This window comes from Spermophilus citellus (assembly GCF_964194105.1).
Source record: "Spermophilus citellus genome assembly, chromosome: 6".
NCBI classification, from domain to species: Eukaryota; Metazoa; Chordata; class Mammalia; order Rodentia; family Sciuridae; genus Spermophilus; species Spermophilus citellus.
Window position 1 is genome coordinate 15,395,146 of NC_138187.1, and position 23,185 is coordinate 15,418,330.

Here is a 23,185-nt window from a genome sequence, read left to right on the forward strand (position 1 = left end):
GCCTAATATTTCCTGACTCAATTGTTATCATCTTCAGTGTTTCTAATTAGATGTGATTTTTTTTCTTAATCTACAACACATGGCTATGTAGTGTTAGTCATTTTCAGTTTTATTTTTATTATTTCTGACAATCTGCCAACTCTGTTTTCTCATGTGTAAAATAGGAGTGCTCATAATAATAATGCTTCTGCCAGGTGTTACTATGAGAATTAAGCAAGTTAATGCATACCAGCACTTAGCTCAGTGCCCAGCACTTAGTTCAAACATAGCACAAAAGACCCTTTGTGAGCTGCTCCCTCCCCCACAACCTCTCTAGACTCCATTCCCATTCTCTCTGTTCCAAGGCCTTTGTGCTGTTTTATTCCTGGACACCTCCATCCAAACTGATTCTTCCCCCTAAAATTTTCTCCCAACTTCATGCATATCCCTCGCACACACATATACACCTACCCCAGGCCTTGCTCTAGCTAATTCCTGTGTTTCCTTCCAAATGCAACTCAACTCTCATTTTAGGTATGAAGCCTTCGTCTCTATCTGACTTAGTTGCCCCATTTTCCCATCCTTCCATCTATGCCATCTCAAGGACATTAACAGTTTTTTTTAGGATCTGCAATCTATTAAATGCCTAAGAAAGGTGAGTTGAATAAATGAGTGAGGCCCAATGCCCTTCTTTACCTAAACAACTCCACATTCCACCAATCTCCCTCCTTCCTTTTTCCTTCTTTCTCAGTCACTTCCTGGGTCTTCTCACCACCTCTCTTGAGTGAAACTCACTCCATCCCATACTCTTCACACTGTTACTGTATCTCAAAGGACAGCAGGAGAAAAACAGTAGTAATAAAACACACTTTCAAGCCTACAATTCCATCAGATTAAACAGGGAAATGTTCCCACTCAGTAGTTCCCCCATGTGAGACATTTTGGTGGCTTCTACTTACCCTTGAAATGAAGTGTCAAAGCCTCACCTTGATGGGACAAGCCCTACATGCTCTGGGCATGGCCACCCCTCCAGCATCATCTCATGTCACTTGGCTCCTTGCTCCAGCAGTTGGGCCACACAGGCTTGATTCTCCAGACCTCAGATGCACCAAGCTCCCTACTACCTGGGGGGTTTTGCCCATGTATTTTCACTTCTTGAAGTCTGTCCCACCCTCTCATCCCTTGACCCAGAGGACACTTGTCCTCAGTGTGATCCAGCCTAGATTAGGCCCCTCTGTTATACAAACACACTAACTTTTATATCAGACTAGCACATACCACAACTGTAAAAGTATTAATTTATAAAACTGGAGTAAACGACAGTTAAATATCTGTTTACTTAAACTGCAAAAGCTCTAAGGGAGCAGGGAGAGTGTCTTGTTCTTTGAAGTATCCGTAACTTTGAACACATTGCTTACCACCTAGGAGTCGGTCAGTCTTGTTGCATACATGAGATTGATCTGATGAGTGTAAAGCCACCCCAGAGGGCTTCCTCCGAAGGGCAGATTGACTCAGAGACCACAGAAGATGTGCCTGGAGACCACTAGATGCCACTGGGACAGGAATGGTGACCTACATACTGTTACTGCTCCAATAGGAAAAGCAAGTTGGAAGGGGCAGCGGGGAAACTCTGAAGACAGGGGTGACCAAGGCCATCGCACTGAGAGAGGAGCCTACAAGTCCTGGGTGCTCCAGGCGAACTGGACCAGGGCACATCTGCAAGGCCTGCATTTGCATACCCCAAGCAGGCACAGTCTGAAGGGAAGTGACTGTGTAGGGACTCCCCAAACCTTTTAATGCCCCTGTATTTCCACATATATTGCCATCAAGAGACATATAACTTACCCATAGAGACCTTCTTTATACCCCCAACCCCAACACAGACACACAAAGTCCAGTGCTGGGCAGATAGTAGTTCCTTAACACATCAGATCAATGACTTGGAGGCTCTCTATGGAGTATTTCACCCAGGGCTGCCACATAAGGCTTCCTGAGTCACACAGTACACAACTCCAGGGAAGCAGGGCTGTACTCACATACGACATAAAGTGAATGGTCAGCCCAGGGTTTTACACCCTATCAAACTGAAAAACAGAATTGGTATTTCCTCTCTTGGCTGAGAAAAAGAACAGGGACTTGATCAACTAATTTCAACCACCCTCAAAAAAACTGGGGTCCAATAGAAGAATGCTATGATTAACATATAATTAATATGAAGTGAAAATTTAGAAAGAAAAATATTAGAGCCAAATTAGCTAAACATCATAAAATATTTTATGATATTTAGTGTGACACAGGTTAGGTTAGGCCCTAAATATCATTTTAGGCCCTTTCGGTTAGACCCTAAGGTTAATTTTAGAAAAGAGATCTGTTAAGTGGAGAAATAAATTTCACAATCATGAAATAGCATAAGAAATCTCAAGGAAGTAGAGAGCATCCCCTGACAGGATATTTCAATGCTGTGGGTATGAATACACATAACTTTGTAGGTTTGGTGGTCAAAAGTTGAAGGTGTTTCCATCTGATGGCTTCTATTTTCCCCACTAAGTAGGAGATTAAACTACCTATAGGTTTTTAAAGAGAAATGGGGTCAAGAATGACAGCTTTGAAATAACTACTGGAAAATATAACAGAACTGATGAAGGAACTAGAGTAACCACTGGGGTATTGTAAGGATTAAATAAGACTCTGTAGGTAAAATGCATGGCATGTAGTAGGCACTCAATGTTCACGTCCTTCCCCCTCCTTCCACCATTTTTAAGGAAAGAAATTTCTCACTCATATTTGTCTCCTCTATCATTGGGCATATTGGATGTCTAATTTTTATTGAATTAGTTCTAAGTCCTCACACACAGCAGGTGAGATACATTTTTATAGAATTGCATTGTATCCCTTCCTTTCTGCGAAATGTTGCTGCATTGTCAGAGAAACGGCCTGGTACAGTTAAAAAAAAAAGTGGTCTCTCTTGATACCAGCCTAACTAAACTTCATAGAACTTGGATCTTCAGGCCAGGAAAAATCATGACCTTTGCATCTCATGCCATTTATTCCAGGTCTCAATTTCCCCTCCTATTAAACTGGGATATAATATTGAACCTATAAAACTATCTTATTAAGATAACACACAAATGAAAGAGCTATAGAGGATAGCCTATTGCTTCAAAGGCTGAAAAAACTGCTGTGACCATTTTGGCAGTTCATTTTTTACAGTATCATGTGCCATAAAAATGTTCATGACCATTGACCTAGGTGTCCCATTTCCAGAAATATATCCTCCAAGAAGGGTTTCCACCCCTTTCTTATCAGCCTACCCAGAATGTTCCCATGAATGGCCCATTCCTAGATCCTGAACTAAAACCTATTTACACTAAGATGTGATTGTGTACAAGAGCATTTTTTTTTGTACCAGGAATTGAAACCATGGGTGCTTTACCACTGAGCCACATCCCTATGCCTTTTTTATATTTTATTTAGAGACAGGGTCTCACTGAGTTGCTTAGGGACTTGCTAAATTGCTGAGGCTGGCTTTGAACTCCCAATGCTCCCACCTCAGCCTCCTAAGCCACTGGGATTTCAGGTGTGCATCACTGTGCCTGGAAAAATAGCCTTTTCTTGGCCCCTCAATAAGACTTGCCTCAGTGAAGGAAGATATTCTGGGAATCATTTAAATCCAGTACACTAAATGCAGTATTTCACTTAATAAATTGGTCACACTTTCCACAAGATAAAGCAGTATGGGAAGAATCAAGTTGAAAATAATCATCTTTATGAAATAACTAATGAGAAGTTGTACTCTTTGTGTACAATGTCAAAATGCATTCTATTTTAATGCATAACTAATTATGACAAATTTTTAAAAGAATAAAAATGCTCACACATATGAGTTGGGCTGATGGGCAATAAAGATAGCAACAGTAGCAGCTCTTTCATGCTCATTCTTCAATTGCCTCCTCATGAAAATTCTGTAAGTCAGATAGGAAGATTTGGACCTTTGGTCTCCTCATGGAACCGTGGGGTTATAGCCATGCAAAATAAGCTGAGAGCCAGCAGGGCCAGATGGGTAGAGCACTGCATGGGCATCTTGTGGCCTGAACCACTAACACCATCTGACTGTGAATCCTTTACTCAAGCTGCTTCCACCGTTGCTAAGTGGTTCAGATAGAATCCTGGACAGGCATGCACATTGAAGTGTAGACAGTATGTGAAGGTCACATGTCTTACAGCATGCTGGCCCTGAACTGGGACCAATAATGGTTTTGGTCCAAAAACTGGCCTTCCTCATATCCATTCCTGTTAAACAATACTCCAGGATTTCTAGTCAGTCTTCACATTCACATACCAAGAATAAAACGTGGCCATAACAAGGCAAAATAAATATTTATTAGAAATCAAAAAGGCATTTCTTCAGTGAGATTAAGATATTTCACTCTTTCTATGATCCCTTTCTCGAACATAGCTTCACACACACATTTAAAAAAAAACATTAAGAATATAACTATAAATTACAACTTACAAGGGTCAGCACCACTGATGAGAATGGGGTGACAATTCTCTGTTTGGAACCAAGATCACAGGAAAAAAAACAATTGATACAGACATCAAGTATGGCTTACAGGCCTGGTGGCCTGGATGACAGCCCATCCCCCTGGCCTCCACCCAGAGCAGAGGATACAGCTCACTCAGCCTTGAGGAAGGAAAGGAATGTCAATAATACTGCATTTTCCTTCCTTCCTTCCTTCCTTCCTTCCTTCCTTCCTTCCTTCCTTCCTTTCTTTCTTTCTTTCTTTCTTTCTTTCTTTCTTTCTTTCTTTCTTTCTTTCTTTCTTTCTTTCTTCCTGTCTTTCTTTCGGCCAGGTGCCTTTAAGAGTTGAATGGCTTCACAGTACACCCTGGCACTCCTTATCCCACATTTATTAATATGTGGTGCTAATAATTAAACTCAGTGCCTCATGCATGCTAGGCAAGCGCTCACTACTGAGCCACAACCCTAGCCCGTGAAAGTCTTTTAATCTACCTCTCTATCTCCTCTATCTCACTGCAAGTTATTTGTCTGCTTAGGTTTTCTTTTTCCTCTTGATTCAGTTTTGGCAGATCTTTCTTCTGCATCCACACATTCCCAATCCTCAGAGCAACTTATTTAGAAATGTATCTACTTCTTCTAGGTTTTTTCAGTGTATTGGAGTAAAAGTTTTCAAAATAGTCCTTAATGATTTGCTGGATCTCTGTGATATCTGTGGTGATTTCTCCTCTTTCATCCCTAATTTTATGAGCATAGCTTTTCTTTTCTTTTTTTTTTAGAAAGAGTGAGAGAGGGAGAGAGAGAGAGGGAGAGAGAGAGAGAGAGAGAGAGAGAGAGAGAGAGAGAGAGAGAAAGAGAGAGAATTTTGATATTTACTTTATACTTATCAGCGGACACAACATCTTTGTTTTGTATGTGGTGCTGAGGATCGAACCCGGGCCACACGCATGCCAGGCAAGCGCACTACCGCTTGAGCCACATCCCCAGCCCCAGAACATAGCTTTTCTATGTTTTTCTCTTTGTTATGTTTGCATAGGGTCTTATCGATCTTGTTTATCTTCCAAGAAAAAATTCTGTTTTATTGATCCTTTATACTATTATTTTCTTAGGCTCAAGTTCATTATTTTGGCTCTGATCTTTTTTTAAATTTTTTTATTTGTTTTAATTAGTTACACATGACAGTACAATGACCTTGACATATCATACATTTGAATCAGATGGGATATAATTTCTCCTTTTTCTGAGTGTACAGGTTGCAGAACACATTGGTCATGCAGTCATGTATATACATACAGCAATAATAATGTCTATTTTATTCTGCTGTCCTTCCTTTCCCCCCTTTCCCTCCCCCCTTCCTATCACTTCTCTCTACCCAATCTAGTGTGACACACTTCTCTCTTTTTTTTCCTCACATCGTCATGTATATATTCTGTATAACGATGAGGGTCTCCTTCCATCTTCCATGCAATTCCCCTTCTCCCTCCCTTTCCCTCCCACCTCTCTTCCCTCTCTAGAGGTAATCTTCTTCTCATGCTCTTCCTCCCTACCCCATTTTGAGTCACCCCCCTTATATAAGAGAAGACATTCGGCATTTTTTTTTTTGGAGGGGGGATTGGCTAACTTCACTTAGCATAATCTGCTCTAATGCCATCCATTTCCCTGCAAATGCCATGATCTTGTTATTTTTTAGTGCATTGTGTATAAATGCCACATTTTTTATATCCATTCATCTATTGATGGGCATCTAGGTTGGTTCCACAGTCTAGCTATTGTGAATTGTGCTGCTATTGATGTGGCTGTGTCCCTGTAGTATGCTGGTTTTAGGTCTTTTGGGTATAGACAAGAAGAGGAATAGCTGGGTCAAATGGTGGTTCCATTCCCAGCTTTCCAAGGAATCTTCATACTGCTTTCCAAATTGGCTGCACCAATTTGCAGTCCCACCAGCAATGTAAGAGTGTACCTCCCCCACCCCCATCCTCGCCAGCACTTGTTTGACTTCATAATGGCTGACATTCTTACTGGAGTGAGATGGTATCTTAGAGTAGTTTTAATTTGCATTTCTCTGATTGCTAGAGATAGTAAGCAATTTTTTGTGTATTTGTTGATTGATAGTATATCCTCTTCTGAGAAGTGTCTGTTCAGGTCCTTGGCCCATTTGTTGATTGGGTTATTTGTTTTTTTGTTGTTTAACTTTTTGAGTTATTTGTATACCCTAGAAATTAGAGCTCTATCTGATGTGTGAGGGGTAAAAATTTGTTCCCAGGATGTAGGCTCCCTATTCACCTCACATATTATTTCTCTTGCTGAGAAAAAAACTTTTTAGTTTGATTTCGTCCCATTTGTTGATTCTTGGTTTTAATTCTTGTGGTATAGGTGCATTATTAAGGAAATTGGTACCTAGCCCCCGTGACAGAAATTAGGGCCAACTTTTTCTTCTATTAGACGCAGAGTCTCTTGTTTGATTCCTAGATCCTTGATCAATTTTGAGTTAACTTTTATGCATGGTGAGAGATAGGGATTCAATTTCATTTTGTTGCGAATGGATTTCCAGTTCTCCTAGCACCATTTGTTGAAGATGCTATCCTTTCTCCATTGCATGCTTTTAGCACCTTTGTCTAATATAAGGTAGTTGTAATTTTGTGGGTTGGTCTCTGTGTCCTCTATTCTGTACCATTGGTCTACCAGCCTGTTTTTGGTGCCAGTACCATGCTGTTTTTGTTACTATTGCTCTTCAGTATAGTTTAAGGTCTGGTATAGCAATACCACCTGTTTCACTCTTCCTGCTTAGAATTGCTTTAGCTATTCTGGGTCTCTTATTTTTCCAGATGAATTTCATGATTGCTTTTTCTATTTCTATGAGGAATGCCATTGGGATTTTGTTCCCACCACTGGACTCTGGAGCTCCTCGATGCTGCCACCAGACTCCATCATGGACGCAAGACAGCGATACTCAGCACTGGATGCTGACTTCACCCTCTGCAGTCACACTCCTGTCAGCACTTCAGGATGAAACTGATCATGGCAACATCCCTCTGTTGTCACCACTGCTGCTTCTGGGCTCTTCTGCTGCCACCACCACTGTGAGTATGCAGCAACGGATCTCCCAAACTGCAGCTGGATGCGAACACCTCCACAGATGCCACCCCGCACGCCAATGCTCAAGTCCGGACCTCGGAGGCCTGATGCCCTATGCCTGAAGCAGTTACATGTTGCTGCTGCTGCCACCAGATGCTGCCACTCCACGATGCCCCTTCAGCGACTCTGTCCCACGGCTGCTGCTGTGCTGCCCAAGACCACAGAAGTTGGGAAGTTGGGCATCCTCCATCACAGTCACCTCACCAGCGTCCACCGCTTGCCACCTGCCTTTCCTCCCCCAGGAACAGCCACCACTCCTTCTGGGTGCTTGAGGAGTTCTTGTGCTAACTCAGGGAACTCATCCAAGGAAAACAAGTGAGTACTTTAAATAAAGGCTGCAGTCCTCACAGCAGGCAGTGGGTGAGGCTAGGTGGGTCCAGTCTGCTGGTGAGGAGGCTGGGCAGAGCCTGGGGGCTGCTGGCCTGGTCTGGACCTTGACCCTGTGGGGCAAGCTGGAGAGGGATCTCTGGCTGCTCTGGGAGCCCAGCCTGGAAGCAGCTTCCCACCCTCTCCCTTTCCCCCACCCTCACACTCCTCTCTGAAGGGGACTCTGGATTCCAGAGACAGAGCCATCTGGGCTGTGGGCCTCTGGGTAGTGGTGTGAGGCCCTGGTACATTGCAGCAGTCTGGTGACAGCCAGACTGGTCAGACTCCAGCCACCTGGACTTGGGGAAAAACAGCCTCTTGGGAAAATACCCTCCTAGATCTACCAAACAGCCTGACATTGGCTTCTTTCAAGAGATTATCAAGAAAGGAAAAATATGTTACCAAGTTTTGTCTTGCAAAGGGTAGTGCGGGGAGAGGCAAAGACATCAGTGTTGGTACAGCTGGATTCAAAGCCCTCTTAACTGGGTGACCTTGACCAGGGAACAGAACAAGTACAACCTTGGTTTTGCATCTGGTAAAAGAAAACAGGGAGGATGATAAGCCATGGGTTAAATTAAGTTGTTCTGCACTACCTCCACTTGGGAGCTAGGCAGGCATTCAGCATTATTTCCATGCAGAAATATATTCTCAGACTAAAGGTGACACACTTAGAAATGCACCTTTGGAAGACAACTGACCTCTGAGGTAGGGAGTTGAAACTTACTTCATGTTTTTATAATAATATATGGAAGATCATAAGCCAAAGCATGAAATGTTGGGTCAGGCTCATGAAATTATAAGCTGTTTTCAAATTTGTTTAAAGTTACATTGAGATAAATCTGTATAATTCAAGCCCCCTGGGATATCCCCCTCCTCTGCCACACACACAAGGAGCACTGTCCACAATTTTGTACTCCGCTATACAGTGTCACCAATTATATCATTACATGTATATACACATACATAGATACATATTATGTAATATTTTGTTCCTTTTGGTTTGTTTTGGGACCTTCTGAAAATAGAATCTCATATACATTCTTTTGCACCCCTTCAGCTGACCATCAGGAAGAAGGAAACATCAGAGAAGCTTGAGGATCAGAAGGACACCATTCCTGCTCTGGTCACCCTGGAAGCTGACTGGCCTGCACACACCGAAGCTTGAGGAAACAGCAGCCCTGCTTCAGCCACTTGGGGGCTGGCTGATTAACACAAGGTGGAAGATTAACTAACCAACAGACAAATGGACTGTTTCATCCTCTAAGAGGGCTCTCATACTGTGACAAATTGCCATACTTACTTCTATCACATACATAGTCCTTTCCTTGGTCTTTACTACAGGACTGATAACAGTCAATCAATCATATAGCTAACCCATAATGGGAAGGGGCAAGGGAAGACTGGGGGACTTTGGATTGGGCAGAGGGGAGTGAGGGGAGGGAAGGGGGTATGGGAGTGAGAAGGATGATGGAATGAGATGAATTTTATTACCCCATGTACATGTATAATTGCAGGAATGGTGTGACTCTATATATAACCAGAGAAATGAAAAGTTGGGCTCCATTTGTGTATAATAGTAAAAATGCATTCTGCTATAATTGAAAAAGAAAAGACAAATTCATAAAGGACTAAGGCTTAAAAGGAAGTCTGAGAACTTTTCTCATCATGAAAATATGTACACTTTTCTTGTATATAATTAAAACTTATTAATTAAATTGCTTTAAAAAAAACCCTAACCTAGCACATGTACAAGTTCAAACCTGAAAGGGCATTAAGGCATCAAGCTCACTATTTGGAGGCTGGTGTTCTATTCTTGGTATTTTCAAAAGTTTAATTGACATAGTATGAATTATGCTATTAACTTGTTTATTGCTTCCATGCTTGTCTCCCCTTTACATTGAAACTGTTGAAGCAGCTGTTAGAGAGAGAGAGAGAGAGAGAGAGAGAGAGAGAGAGAGAGAGATTAAGATTATGACATTATATAAAACTTTAAGCCAAGAAGATAAATGACGTTTTTTGATTTAAAGAAGTAAATAATGAGCTTCAAAGGAGTAATGATGTAATTCCCAAAATCGCCAAATGATGTAGTGCCCAAAAGACCCCACACCTTAATTGTAATATATAGCCTCTCTCCTAATCAACAAGATATTTATTTTTTTAAGTCACCAAGATTTCTAGAGAGCTCATTGTGGTCTGAGCTCCTCTTTTTTGTAAAGGTCAGGTTTCTCTTCCTTGTAGAAGTTAGGTCTGCAGGGCTGGGATTGTGGCTCTGTGATAGAATACTTGTCTCACAGGTGTGAGGCACTGGGTTTGATTCTCTACACCACATAAAAAATAAATAAAATAAAAGTATTGTGCACATCTACAACTTAAAAAAAAAGTTATATCTGCAATCAAGCCTGTTGATGTGCAAAAGTTACTATTTCTCTTTTCTTAGTAAAAACTTGTGAAAACTCTGTTCAATCTAAGAGCATGGAAGAAAAAGTAACTGTTATGTTAACCTTTGTGTTGTATAACCCACTGAGTAGAAATCTCAGAGAATTTTCATACCTGGGGCAGAGACTTTTTGGCATTAGCCCCTCTGGATTACATTGTTCTGCACTACCTCAACTTGGAGCTAGGTAGGTATTCAGCATTATTTCCATGCAGAAATATATTCTCAGACTAAAGGTGATTCTGGATTCCAGAGACAGAGCCATCTGGGTTCTGGGCCTCTGGGTAGTGGTGTGAGGCCCTGGCACATTTCAGCAGTCTGCAAATTCCTCAAGTGTCCATCTTCATCTGTCCTACATCAATACCTGCTTGAAATGCTAGAATGTCCCCATTCTAGAAGGGCACACAAAGACAGTCTGACTCTGCCACAGTATGAATTCTATGCAAAGTAATTAATCACAAAAAACTAAGGGGAGATTACACAATGGTGACCTCCTGGAAGTGAATTCCATGTTGCATGATAAAACTTGTATACATATATATAATTGCTATGACATAACCCAGAAGGATATAGAAATGATACATCTGAATAAACATGTTTTGTGAGAAATCTGAATGCCATGTTTGCATTTTGTGTTGTTTCTAATACTATGCTGTAACAATATTTAATAATGTGATCATATTTTTTAAATCTGAAAAAGACATCAGAATTTTGTACTGTAATACTGTTAGTAAAGGGGATAATTTGGTGACTAGAATTTATGCTTTCCAATTTTTAAAGCTAACATGTTGAATTAAAGGTTTGCGGCAGACATCAACTCCATCAGAACCTCAGTCTGGTGAAGACACAGTGTGGTGCCTGACCAGGGAAGTCCCCGTTTGTGCCTGGCTCTTTGCCACTCAGTAGATAGGAGCCCTAACCCAGGGTGGTGGGACCTGCATTCCAGCCCCCTAACTTGCTCATGTTGGGGCACCGTGACTGCTGTGCTCTGCTTTAATTTCTCATCTGTGAGAACATTTGTGCAATCTGTCCACAGGGCTGTTAAGTCTGGCTGGTCTACAGTGTGATGAGGGGCCCCCTGCCAAAGCTACCTCTGTGACTGCCCTCTACCTTCTTTCCTGTGTCGTCCCTGTGGAAGGCAGGGGGACTCCTATTCATTGGCCATGCAGCCTGCCAGTTTCAAGGCAAGGTATCCTGCTCTGACCTGTACCTGCCAAACCAAAGAAGGTCGTTGTCAGTTCTCTCAGGCGGTGGGAGATGTTAGGTAGCAGTGAGTAGCGAGAAGTGAAATGCAAACCAGTAACAGGGCAAGATCATGGGTTTCCTTTAAGTTACTTTTAAGGGTTTCTTTAAATTAATTTTAAGGTGAGTGGGTAATTAGATAATGCATAAAACAACAAGTATACAAATAAAGAGAACAAAGGAGCCAATTAAGAAATACATAGAGAAGGTTTAATAAGGCTAACTCTTTACAGGGTCATTTGGAGGTCATTGTAAAGCTAGGTGTCTCAATATATATAGTGCCAGAGTACACAGGTAAATTCTATCTGATCATTGACCCCAATTCTCACATTAACATAGGATTGACTTATAAATACCCCCCCCCCCCGCATAAGATGGCCACCATGGTAGTTCTGGAAAGAACCAACTAGGGCCAAAAACTCTATTGCCTGACATGAAGGAGTCAAACACCTGATTGGTAAAGAGTGCTGAAGGTGGACCCCAGTTCTCAAGGCAAGCCCTAAAACACCAATCCATTTGGAGACAGCACTGTTGTCATTCTCTGTTGGGAGATGACCCACTCTCTTAGGAGTGCTCTTTGTTTGAGCCTTACTTTACTTTTACTTATAATGAAGTTCTTTTGCATGGATTCTGGTGTCTGCCTTTAATTTTTCTGTCTTTAGGACACAAGCATTGAGGTTTAGAGCTTCAACTTCCCACTCTCCTGGAGTCCCTTGTCAACCCTAATGACCTGCATCTTGGTGTACCATTGCAGTAAGATGAGTTCCTTGTTTGGAGCTAAAGTTTTATGGCAATAAACAAGGCGTCCTGTAAATCCACGAATAGTGATAGTAGCAGAAGCTTTATGAATAGAGAAAGACACTTGTATTTGGAATATGAACCACCATGTCTCTACTGTTGTCTGTGAGCACACTGCCATCTCCAGGACTCTGTGTTAGTCTGTTCTCAACAGGAGGAACATGCACCAGTAGTACAGCTAGGTCGATTGAGGTTGGAAGCGGCCCATGTTCCATAGCCCCAGGTATGCACTCCCTTTCAAAAATGTGGGGTGATAACAAGATTCCAGAATGTGGACCCCCAGTTATAGTCCATACCTTCAATGGTAACTTAAATCTCCCCATCCAGAAAACATTAGACTCAAGTGGTTTTGCCAGCAAGTTTTATCAAATGTTAAAATAGAAAATAATTTCATTTTTACACAAAATACTCCAGGGTACTGAAAAACGACATTCCTCATTTCACATGAACAATATGAGGGGAACATTCTAGGCCAGTCTAATAAACATGAATGCAAAAATTCTTCACTAAACATTAGCAAATCAAGTGCAGTGTAATAAATGTGTTCATTATCATTTCTCCCAGTAATACTATATATAATTCTCCCACGGGGTAAATACATGCATACATAACATTAATCCTAGAATGCAAGGTTTAATGTGAAAATCAACGTGATCCTCTACCTCAATAGATTAAAGGAAAAATATTAAAAGGAAAAACATAGAGGCAGAAAAGCACTTCATGCTAAGTGACATGCAGGGCATTAGGACTAAAGAGCAACTTCCTTTTTCAGCTCAAGAGCAGTTTCAAAACTCCAACCACTCTTACGTAAGGCTGGGGATATTTTATGGGAGGCAGGTTGGGCAGGTCAAATGGTTCATTCTTGCAAATCCACACTTAATGGGTATCCCTTTGACCTCTCTGTTCAACATCTGTTCACATAACTTGGAGGGAATCTGGAAACGTAATGAAATGTAGAGAAAAAGAAATGCTCCTGAAGGCTCAAGTGGGCCTCAGAGGAGAGTCAAAAGGAGAGTTGGAGCTGGTCCTGGGAAGGCATCGGCATCCATGGTATGAGCTGCTACAGCCCACTGGTCCCCATGACGACCTGCAGCCTGGCCTTTGGACAGGGCCAGCTCGGCAGCATGGGCAGATCAGGAGGGCAGTGAGGCCAGGAGAGCTTCTCAAAGAACATGAACTCAGTCAAGGTCTCCATGGACAGGAGTGAGGTGGAGCAGAGAAGAACCAAGGCAGTTTCTTCTTCTTTCCCAAACCCAAATCCCAGCCCCCTTCCCTTGTGCCCTTTCCAACTTTTCCTGACCAGATCTTAATTGAATCCTGTCTCCTCCAGCGAAGCCACTGGAATCAACTCTCTTCATTGGTGGGAGTGGGAGGGTTGCTGCAAGCTGGGAAGCAGCACGAATCCTGTGCTCCTGGAACACCATCAACACCACTTCCTGCCAGGCAGCAGTGTCCACCTTGTCACCCAAGGAAAGACTGGTGTCCCGCAGACCACACATTTCCTAGTCTCGGGTTCAATCTTCAGTTTCTCCAGTCCCAGCCCTTCCAAGTTCTGGGCCAGATGTGTCTCTCCCAGCTGGTCCTGCAGTGCTCACTGTGGAGCTAACCCATGTCCCGATCCTGGCCACACACCTGCTTCCTGTGTGCTCGATGCCTGTCTTCTCATCTGCAAATTGGAGGGAACAGCAACCCCTACGAGGCCAGGGAGCCTTGAGAAGCATGGAGTAACGTGTGGAGTGTGGCTGGCTCGAGCCCTGGACATGTGTGCTGTCCTTGCTGTGGTTATTTCCCAGATGCCAAGAGCTGCCCTCGTGGGCTCTCCCCGTCTTCACTTCTCCCTCCTCCTGCTCTGGCTCTTCCCTCCTCACCACCTCTCCCTCTCTCTTCCCACTGTCCCTGCTGGACTTGGCCCTACAGAGTCCCTCCTCTCTCCCCACCCCATCTTGCCCCTTCCTGTGCCCTCTTGTCCTCCACTGTCCCTCCCAAGCTGTGTCCTGGGATCATCCCCTCCTGGATGTTGCCCAATCACCTTCTACCAAATGGTTGTGAATTTCTCCTGTTCCAAGCCTGCTCCTTCTCATCCTCCCAGTCACTTAACTATGCACCCGGCATCTGCAGCAGCCTTCTGGTGCCCCAGCCCCACAAGCTGCCACTGGTGGGCTGGTCCAACACCACCCTCCTGCCTCCCACCTGTCCAGCCCTCCATCCCAGCTGCCTGGACAAGGCCCTGCCATTTCCCCTCTGTCCTGCCCTCCGTCCTCCCATCCTGGCTGCAGCGCACCTCTTACCTGGTCACTGCCCTGCTCTCCTACAGGGACTTTTTACCCAAGGAGTGCTCCTCTCTCCCACCAGTAGGAACCCAAACTCCTGGGTCCCCACTGAAGCTAAGAGGCCCTCTGAGACCCCTGACCCATTTCACTTTCTATCTTTGGACCTTTTTCTGAATGCTTTGCTGTCGCTGTTGTGTTTCTCACCACTGAAAACAAAGAATAAACACGAACAGTAAACACACAAAAGCTCTTACATGAACTTTTACACAGGGATATACCCCTGCAACCACTCTCCTGAAGTCCCTGTGCTACCCCTGCCCCATAACCACTGTTCTGATTTCTGTCGCCAGCTCACAGTCTTTTCTATTTTGGAAACATCCTCAAGTAGAATGCGGAGGTGAGGCTGCTCCATGCTGTGCCTGTGCACCGTGGTCCTGTCCCCTCTGCTCTGTGCTGCTGAGTGATGTGCTGTTGACGAGTGTGTCACACTGGGTCCCTCTTTCTTTTGTTGATGGACAGACTGGGAATGAACAGTCGTAAGTCCCTGGGGATGCTGACTTTCAAGCCTTCTGACTGTGTGGCTGGGAAAGCAAGTGCTGGGGCACAGGGAGGCTGATGTGGAGAGCAAGAGTCAGCTTGCCATTGCTGTAACACAATGCTTGAGGAAGGGTTTATTTTGTCTCACAGTTTTAAAGGTTTCCAATCAGGGCTGCTTTGGGGCCTGTGGTGAGCCAACATATCATGGAGGAGACCATGGCAGAGCCAACTTCACAACTCACGTCTGGGATGCAAGAGAGAAAAAGGAAGAAACAGGGTGACTTGAATGAATCCTCCCACTAGGCCTGACCTCCTAAGTTCCACCACTTTGCAGAAGCACCATCTGGGGACTGGCCTTTAACATGTGGGCCTGTGGGGCACTCTGTCCTCCAGGCAGTCCTGCTGGGATCCATTCCTCTTGCTGCATGAGACACACCTAAACAATTATTCTTGTTCCTGTGAAACCCAGATCTCACCAGTGCCCTTTCTGCTGAGGCAGGCCCAGGGCCTATGGGGTTGCTGATCTTCACTCTGTGGGGAAAGCATGAGGCTGCCACTTCAGGGCAGGACAGAGCCACTGACATTTCCTGTTTCACTTGCCATCCCCATGGCTACCCCAGTGTCTGTCTCAGCCAGAGCCTTCCCTGCCTCCTGGATGGCATGGCCTCCCTCATCCACTTCACCCATCTGGTCTAGGCCATAGGTGACTCCAGGCCTTGGAAACAGCAGGAAAGGCAAAGAGCTCTCAGAGCAGATGGGGGCGCAGAAGGGTGGCCCTCCTCTCTGGAATATCCCTCCAACTGTGCCCCCAGTGACTGTGCCCCAGTGACCTGCCCCAAAGCCCAGGAGCAGCTTGGGGTGGCCTGGGAAGGTGGGGCTCTGCCCTCAGGAGGACTTGCTGTGGGAGTCTGGCAGAGGAGGAGAAGGGAAGAAATGTGGGGAGTCCGAGAGGGACTGAAGAGACCCTGGAAGCTCAGACACTGCAGGTCCAGGCTGCTCATGGCCACTGGATGTGCAGGGAACATGGACAGCACCTCAGTGAGGGGCCCAAGGTCAGTAGCCTAGGGACACTTGGGAGTCCCAGCAGGGTCATAGGCACAGGAGAAGAACTTTTGTCTTTCTGGGGCCCAAGAATCTGCAGTCCCTGCTGATTGACTGGGGTATTGGCCAACATCAGAACTAAGACAACGTAAAAAGGAAAAATGAATTTAATCACAATTTGGTCAAAACAGTGGAAGAAGCTGACCTGCATCTGCCTGTCCCACAGAAACACTGTCACCTACAGGAAGGAAGCCTGGGGACACAGATGGGTAGGCCCTGGGGACCCTGCTAAGGAGCATGGTCAGTCCCCTCCAGCCCTAGTTTTCTTCCTGAGCCAGGGCTTTGGCCTGGCAAATGCTTCCATCCTGGTCAAGGAACGCTAGCCTGCAGGGAGCTGGGACACAGCAGGAAATGGCAAGGACAGAGACAAAAGTAATTAGGAGCTTTTCTTTGAAATTTTCTGATTTTAACTGGGCGGTGTCACTGTCCTCCGCCTTGTCCATCCCACAGTCCTGAGGGATGTCGGGCTCCATGTCATCTGGCCCTTTATTGAGGGGTTGATGCTGAGATCCCCTCAAGGGCACCCAAACCTTGTGAGTGAAAAAGCCAACCTGCAAAGACGTCCACTGGCTCCACCTAGTGGAGGACATGGGAACCCTGCTCCAAAGCCTTGACAACACCTGGTTTGGGCCCTCTTCATTTTGACAATTCCCGCATCTCTGAATAATTTTTTCTGAAGACATTACTGATTATTCAACCAGTGATATGAGCCCATGTCACCAGGATGGACTTTTCCCATCATTTAGACTGATCTAAATGATCTTGTCAAAGGGAAAGGGACAGACTGTTAAGAGTCAGTGTCAAAAGACCAAATTTTTGCCAAATTTGAGCAACAAAACAGGCTTAGAAAGAGCAGTTCCCAGGATAAGCATTTACCTGAGTCCTGAAGCACCTGCCTGGGGTCTGCCAGGTGCAGCACCGGGAGGGCTTGCAGTGTGGAGCGAGCCTGGTCAGCATGTGCCCTCCTGCCCAGCCCCAGGCTCTCTAGCTGCAGTCACTGACCTGTGCAAGTTTCCAGGACCCTACTTTTCTCCAGGGCTCTGTGGGTGTCCACCATGAAGGTCACTGAGGAAGTCCGTGAGGACATGGGGCTCATAGCAGGTGCTCAGACCCACCTCCCATCTCATTCCCCATCCTCCCAACCCTGGCTACATGGAGAACTTTGCCATCTGAGCCCTCACTCTCTCCTCATTCACCCTTTGGCTACCTAAACCTGATTTTGATGCCAAAACCCAGACACTTTCTCTAATGGTAGAGCTCAGAGCGCTCTTGTACCTCCTGTGTCTCATCCTCCCCCTTAAAAGTGGGGATCCAGCGGCTCTAGCTGGGAGTCCATCTGTGATCAGGAACAGGCTCCCGGAGGCCCCAGATGTGGGGTCAATGAGGCATCAGCAGAGTGACCCAGTGACCATGGCTACAAACTCACACTCAGTGTCTTTGGGAAAACATTTTATCTGCAATTAAATTCTATCTTTATTGTGTTACAAAACAGCACACGTCATTGGGGAAGGTGGAGAAGGTGAGAGCAGGAGGAAACGGTGGGCTGCATGGAGACGCACAGGAGACCTCAGCCCCGGAGCCAGGTGGGCATCTCTGCGGTCTGTGAGCAGGGAGATGGAGGCCAGCAGAGCAGCCAAACCTTGAGCACTCCGCTGTTGAAGCTGATCAGGAGGCACTTGGTAGACGCCTCCACTCCACCTCTGACCAGGGCTGCATTGGCCTTCGTGTCCTTTCCACATGGCAGGGCTGAGCAAGGCCATTGTCTTAGAGGGCAGGGGACATCTGCAGTCCGGATTTTCCAAAAGAGCCAAGGCTGCCTTTCTATGTGAAGATGGCTTGTGTTACCTGTCACTACAGCCACTTTTTCCCTGGAAGGGCAGAAATAAGAACCTCTCAGGTCAGTGTCATCCCTCAAGCCATGTGGATCAGATCTTTTCTCTAGTTATAGTCCCCCCATCAGTCTGTCCCTTTCATCTATGGACTAGACCCTTCATCTCAGGCCTGGTCAGGAGCACAATCTGCATCCACACACTGATGTGCCAAGAGCCAGCATGAGGATCCAGGATGATCCCAGACCTGCCTGTGGAGGAAGCCAGTACCCAGCACACCACGCCTGTCCCTGCCTCCACATGCCTGGTCCTACTGCCTGTCCGCTGTCAGCTGACCTTGGCTCAGGTGTGTCTAGGATGGGGTTGCCCTGGTCTTTGTCTTGGCATTGGTTTTGTCTTGACCTGGCTCAGCTCAGCCTGGACTTGGTCTGGGCTTTTAGTCTTGTATGGACCCTTGGCCTTGTGACTTATCCTACTCTGTTTACACAGGCTTCTGTGTGCTCCTAGATTTAACTTCAGTCTAGGTATGTCCAAGTCTCTGAATGAGCCCACCAACCCATGGGGCTCCCTTGGGGACAGCTGCTTGATAAAGCGCCTGTCATCTCACTGGAACAGTCAGGCAGAACAGCCTCATAGGCCACAGGACAGGACTCAGCCTCTCCTTAACCGGCCCCTGTCTGCATCCTTCCCTGGAAGGTGCTGCTAGTACCACACAGAGCATGGGCCCGGGGGCAGATGGGCCTGGATTCTGGTACCTGCTCTGCCCCTCTTTTCTTGGGTTCCACTGACAAAGTCACATCAATCCCCTGAGCACCTTTGCCATTTGGAAACTGAGGGGATCCCTGCTCCCTTACAGACTTGAGGCAGGTGGTCCATGACATCAGGTGTGTCGAGCATCCTGCTGACTCAGGGCAGGAAAAAAGCTCTCAACTTAGGAAACCTCTTTACTCCCCGGTTTTACCCCAGGATGGAGCCAGAAGCTCTTCCTACCCTTGTGCCTTTTCAAGTCGGACCGGACCTATGACGTCCCTTCCCAGTGCCCCTCAGTTCCTGCTCCCACACAGCCGACTTGCTCTGTGCTCACATCCTCTCCCTGTTCCCCTCCAATCCTACTGCCTCTCTCCCCTGCAAAAGGAGGCTCAGTCCCACGCCTTGAGCTGGGTGCTGGGGCAGAGGCCAGTCCTGCAGTTCAAGAGAGGGCCCTGCTTGTTCTGGAGGGTGATGGTGCCAGCTCTGTGGCTGTGCCCTTCTTGAGGATGGCCTGCAGGCCTGGCCAGGGCACTGCTGAGGGATGGAGCCTTGCACAAGAATGCTCCAGGGCTACTGGAAGAGAGCTGCAGAGAGTGGCAGGCAGCAGTGCAGGGATCTAGAGGCAAGGGCAAGTGGCCAGGGCAGAGGCCTGTGTGGTAAAGGCTGCCATATACCATCTAGTAGACAAGTAGACCTTCCCCCCCAAAGATCCAGCTAATGAATGTACGCGTTGTATTCCACAGACACATACCTATGGACCAAGGTCAAAACTTCAGAACCAGAACTGTGCAGAGGGGGGGTGCCTTGTCCTGAGTCCATCTGACAGCTGGGTCTGTTCCTGTTCCCTGTGGCCTTCTGTGCAGCTGCACCATGTTCTGCCCACTCTGTCCAGCTTCTCAGCTCCTTCACCTTCACTCTTCATCACACGGAGTTTCCTCCCTTGGTCTGAAAAAGAATTTTCTTATCACATTGCACTGTCCATTTCATGGGCTCATCCTGCCTTACTGGATAAACACTTCCTCCTGCCCCTTTCAAGTGCTTTACAATTTACAGAAGTGGACAAGTGAGCCAGAGTTCCTTCTGATTGTTCCATCAGCATTATTGAGCCCAAGGCATGTGTGCTGAGGCTGGGTTGTGTGCTGGTCCAGTTATGAACTTACTTTCCATATACTTCCTACTCTCTTCTTGCCCTGTAGTTTATTTGGAAATATCCATTTCAACTCATCCTCAGTGACACTGGATATTTTCATTTTAAGAAATGTCTTTGCTGATCAGAAGGGTGGCTTTGCTTTTATTTATGTTTCTGAGTGCCAGGTCCTAAAGCCCTACTAAGGTGGATGCGTTTGCCCAACCTCTCAGTTTTCAGCGGTTTCTTTTTCTCCTGAAAGTCCCTGTTGGTTGCTCTGAATGAAGCTATATATGGTTTTCTTAAACTCTAACTTCAGGTTCAGAGGAGCCCTGCAGAGCCCAAGCCAAGCTGTGATCTTTGGTTTGGGTTCTTCTAGAGGGAAGCAGTGGTGGAGGCTCCAGGAGAAGAGTCATTTGGAGGGACCAGAGGGCCAGGAGAAGCCTAGGGAGGGAGAGCAGCCCTGGAAGCTGGATGGAAGCAGGGGAGACAGCAAAAGGGTATTAGCCTTCACAGTTGGGCTCTAGGACAGAGCTGGCCTTGTGGCCCCAAACCCTGCCAGCTCTGCTGCATCCTCCCTCAATGCCATGTGCATGGGAACATGTGTGTAGAAGCCATGCTCGGCCATGGCAGGGCTCATGCTTGGACATTTCAGCCCACCCTATGCTGCTAGGACCACACTCTGGGCCACCTGTTCCCTCCTGATCTCACGGCTTACGACCAGGGAATCTCTCCACCGAGTCTTGCTATCACCCATGCTCAGGATTCACCTGAGTCATGTTCAGTTGCAAACATGGCACTTCTCTACTCCAGGTCCTTTCCTGGCCATGCAGAGTACGGGTCGCATGAGGCATCTACAAAAGGAAAATCGGCAATCACCACCTGTTGCAGGCTGGTTTGCCGTTTTGTTCATTGTCTCAATTTAATGATGAGATGGAGAAAAGGTTAATAATGCAGGAATGTTTATGTCTGTAGCTATTCCATTGTGAATAGCTACAAAAGATATGAACAAGAGATATGAACAATAGCTACAAAAGTGTGTGGAACTACACTTCCAGTACTCAACACTAGCATCCATTCAACCAAGAGCACCCCTTTGCCCTACACAAAGTAGTGCAATGCACATGAATGTTCTGCTTGCTTTGTTTTTGTCTTATGTATAAATGAAATTATCAACCAACATTCTTGTCAGAACTACACTCGACTATCAGCCAGTGAACACCACAAGCAAATTCTCTCTTGAATCAGATAGCAGTTAAGCATTTGCTATGAGATTGATCTCGTCTATGGTGGTTCTGTGGCAACCATCAGCTGGCTACAGATATAAAAGTCCAGCCAGAACTGAAGCATTTAGTGAAAAGCCCTTGATCTATGGAATTCACAATCAAGAGAGGTTTATTTTAAGATGATTTGTAAAGTGTGTGTCACATCCTCTGTACCAGCGAAGTTAATAATGAGTCCACAAGTGCTCTTCAGAAAGCCTGCTGATCGACATCCAATGGAATCACAGGTAGGGTGCAGGGAGGGGCCCACTGGGGGCCTCTGAAGTCCCAGGAGGGCTACAGGGCATGGTACACCACTGGGTGAGGCCCATGACAAAGCAAGGCCCAGACCCACCCAACTCAGATACATTCCCCACTCACCTGCTAGGCCTGGAGCTCTTGTTGCTCCCCTCAGTGCTGCTCCTCCCACTGGGTACGGAGCAGAACATGGCGAGTATGTCCCCAAAATGCTGGAACTCAAGATGGGGAAGAAGAACCCACCCTAAATCCCCAGGAAGGAACAGGAAGGACAGACAAATGTCTCCAGGAATCATCGCAAGCTGGGGACATGAAGGTTAGCTACACATTTAGAGCAGCCATGCTCCGCACGATAGGCAGCCAAGAAATTCAAAATCCCAGTATCTCAAGAACCCAGTAAAAACCACATGACAAGCTCTACAAAACACAAGCAAAAATAAAATAGTCAAAAAGGTCGAGATGACTAGTAGGCAGATTATGAAGCTAACAGTGCCGGTCGTCAGAGTGAATGAGACCCACTAAAAAAGACAACCTAGGATGAGGACAAAGACATCATTTCCATGCTTTCCTTAGGGACCTTGGAGAAAAGGAACAGGGTAGCGAACCTGGTGAGGGGGTTGGGGGGTCACCAAAAACACACCCAGAGCCACCCGGGCCCATCAAGCAGCTTGAGCGCTGGGGGGCCGAGGGTGCTCCCCCCCAGGCACCCTGGAGAATGAGCGCCCGCGGGAGAGGGGCGCTCACCCACAGGGCTCAGAATCCCGGGCACCTTGGGCGGAGGATCCCGCAGCCCCAAGTCTCCCTTACCTGGGCCAGGGTGGGACAGTGGTGCCCTCTCACGGGGCTCAGCAGGGTCCTCTCCATGACGGTGGGGAGATGTCCTCTGCCAAATCTCCCCCCCACCGTCCTGCCCAGGTGGGCGTTGCTCCGGATCCAAGGGTCCCACAGGGTTCTTCCCCGGGGCCCAGAGAGCGCCCGGTGGCTGGCGCGTCCCAGGAGATCCCCCACAGGCCTTGGAAATTGGCCCCTGCATCCACTGGTCCCGGGGACCTTGCGCTCATGCACAGGAGCACAGCCCCATGGGCCAAGAGGCCAGAAAATGGTGTGTCAGGCTGGATGGATCCCGGTGGGTCCTGGCTGCCCATGCAGTTGACATCCCCTGACAGTGGTCTTGGGGTCCCAGGTTTTCTGCACAAGCCTGCCTGCAGGGCCGCACCAAAGGCCAAGCCAGGTGTTGGCCAGGAGGAGCTCTCTCTCCACTTGGCTCTGAGTTTCCCAGGTGGCCTCCTCCACGGGGACCCTTCAGCCCTCAGGCCAAAGAGGGTGTCCCAGGCCAGGAAGGAAAGGCCCCACCCACACAGTTCGCTCCCCAGGCACCAGGTGGCATTAGGGCTCAGAGGAGACTGGGCCCTGGCATGCCAGGGGCGCTCCCCCACAGGGCCCAGGGCAGACTGAGCACTGGCGAAGGAGGGGCGCCACCCACGGGCCCCAGAGGAGACCCACTGGGCACTGCTGGGCGAGGGGCGCTCACCCACAGGACCCAGAGGAGACTGAGCCAGGGGCGCTCAGCCTGGGGACA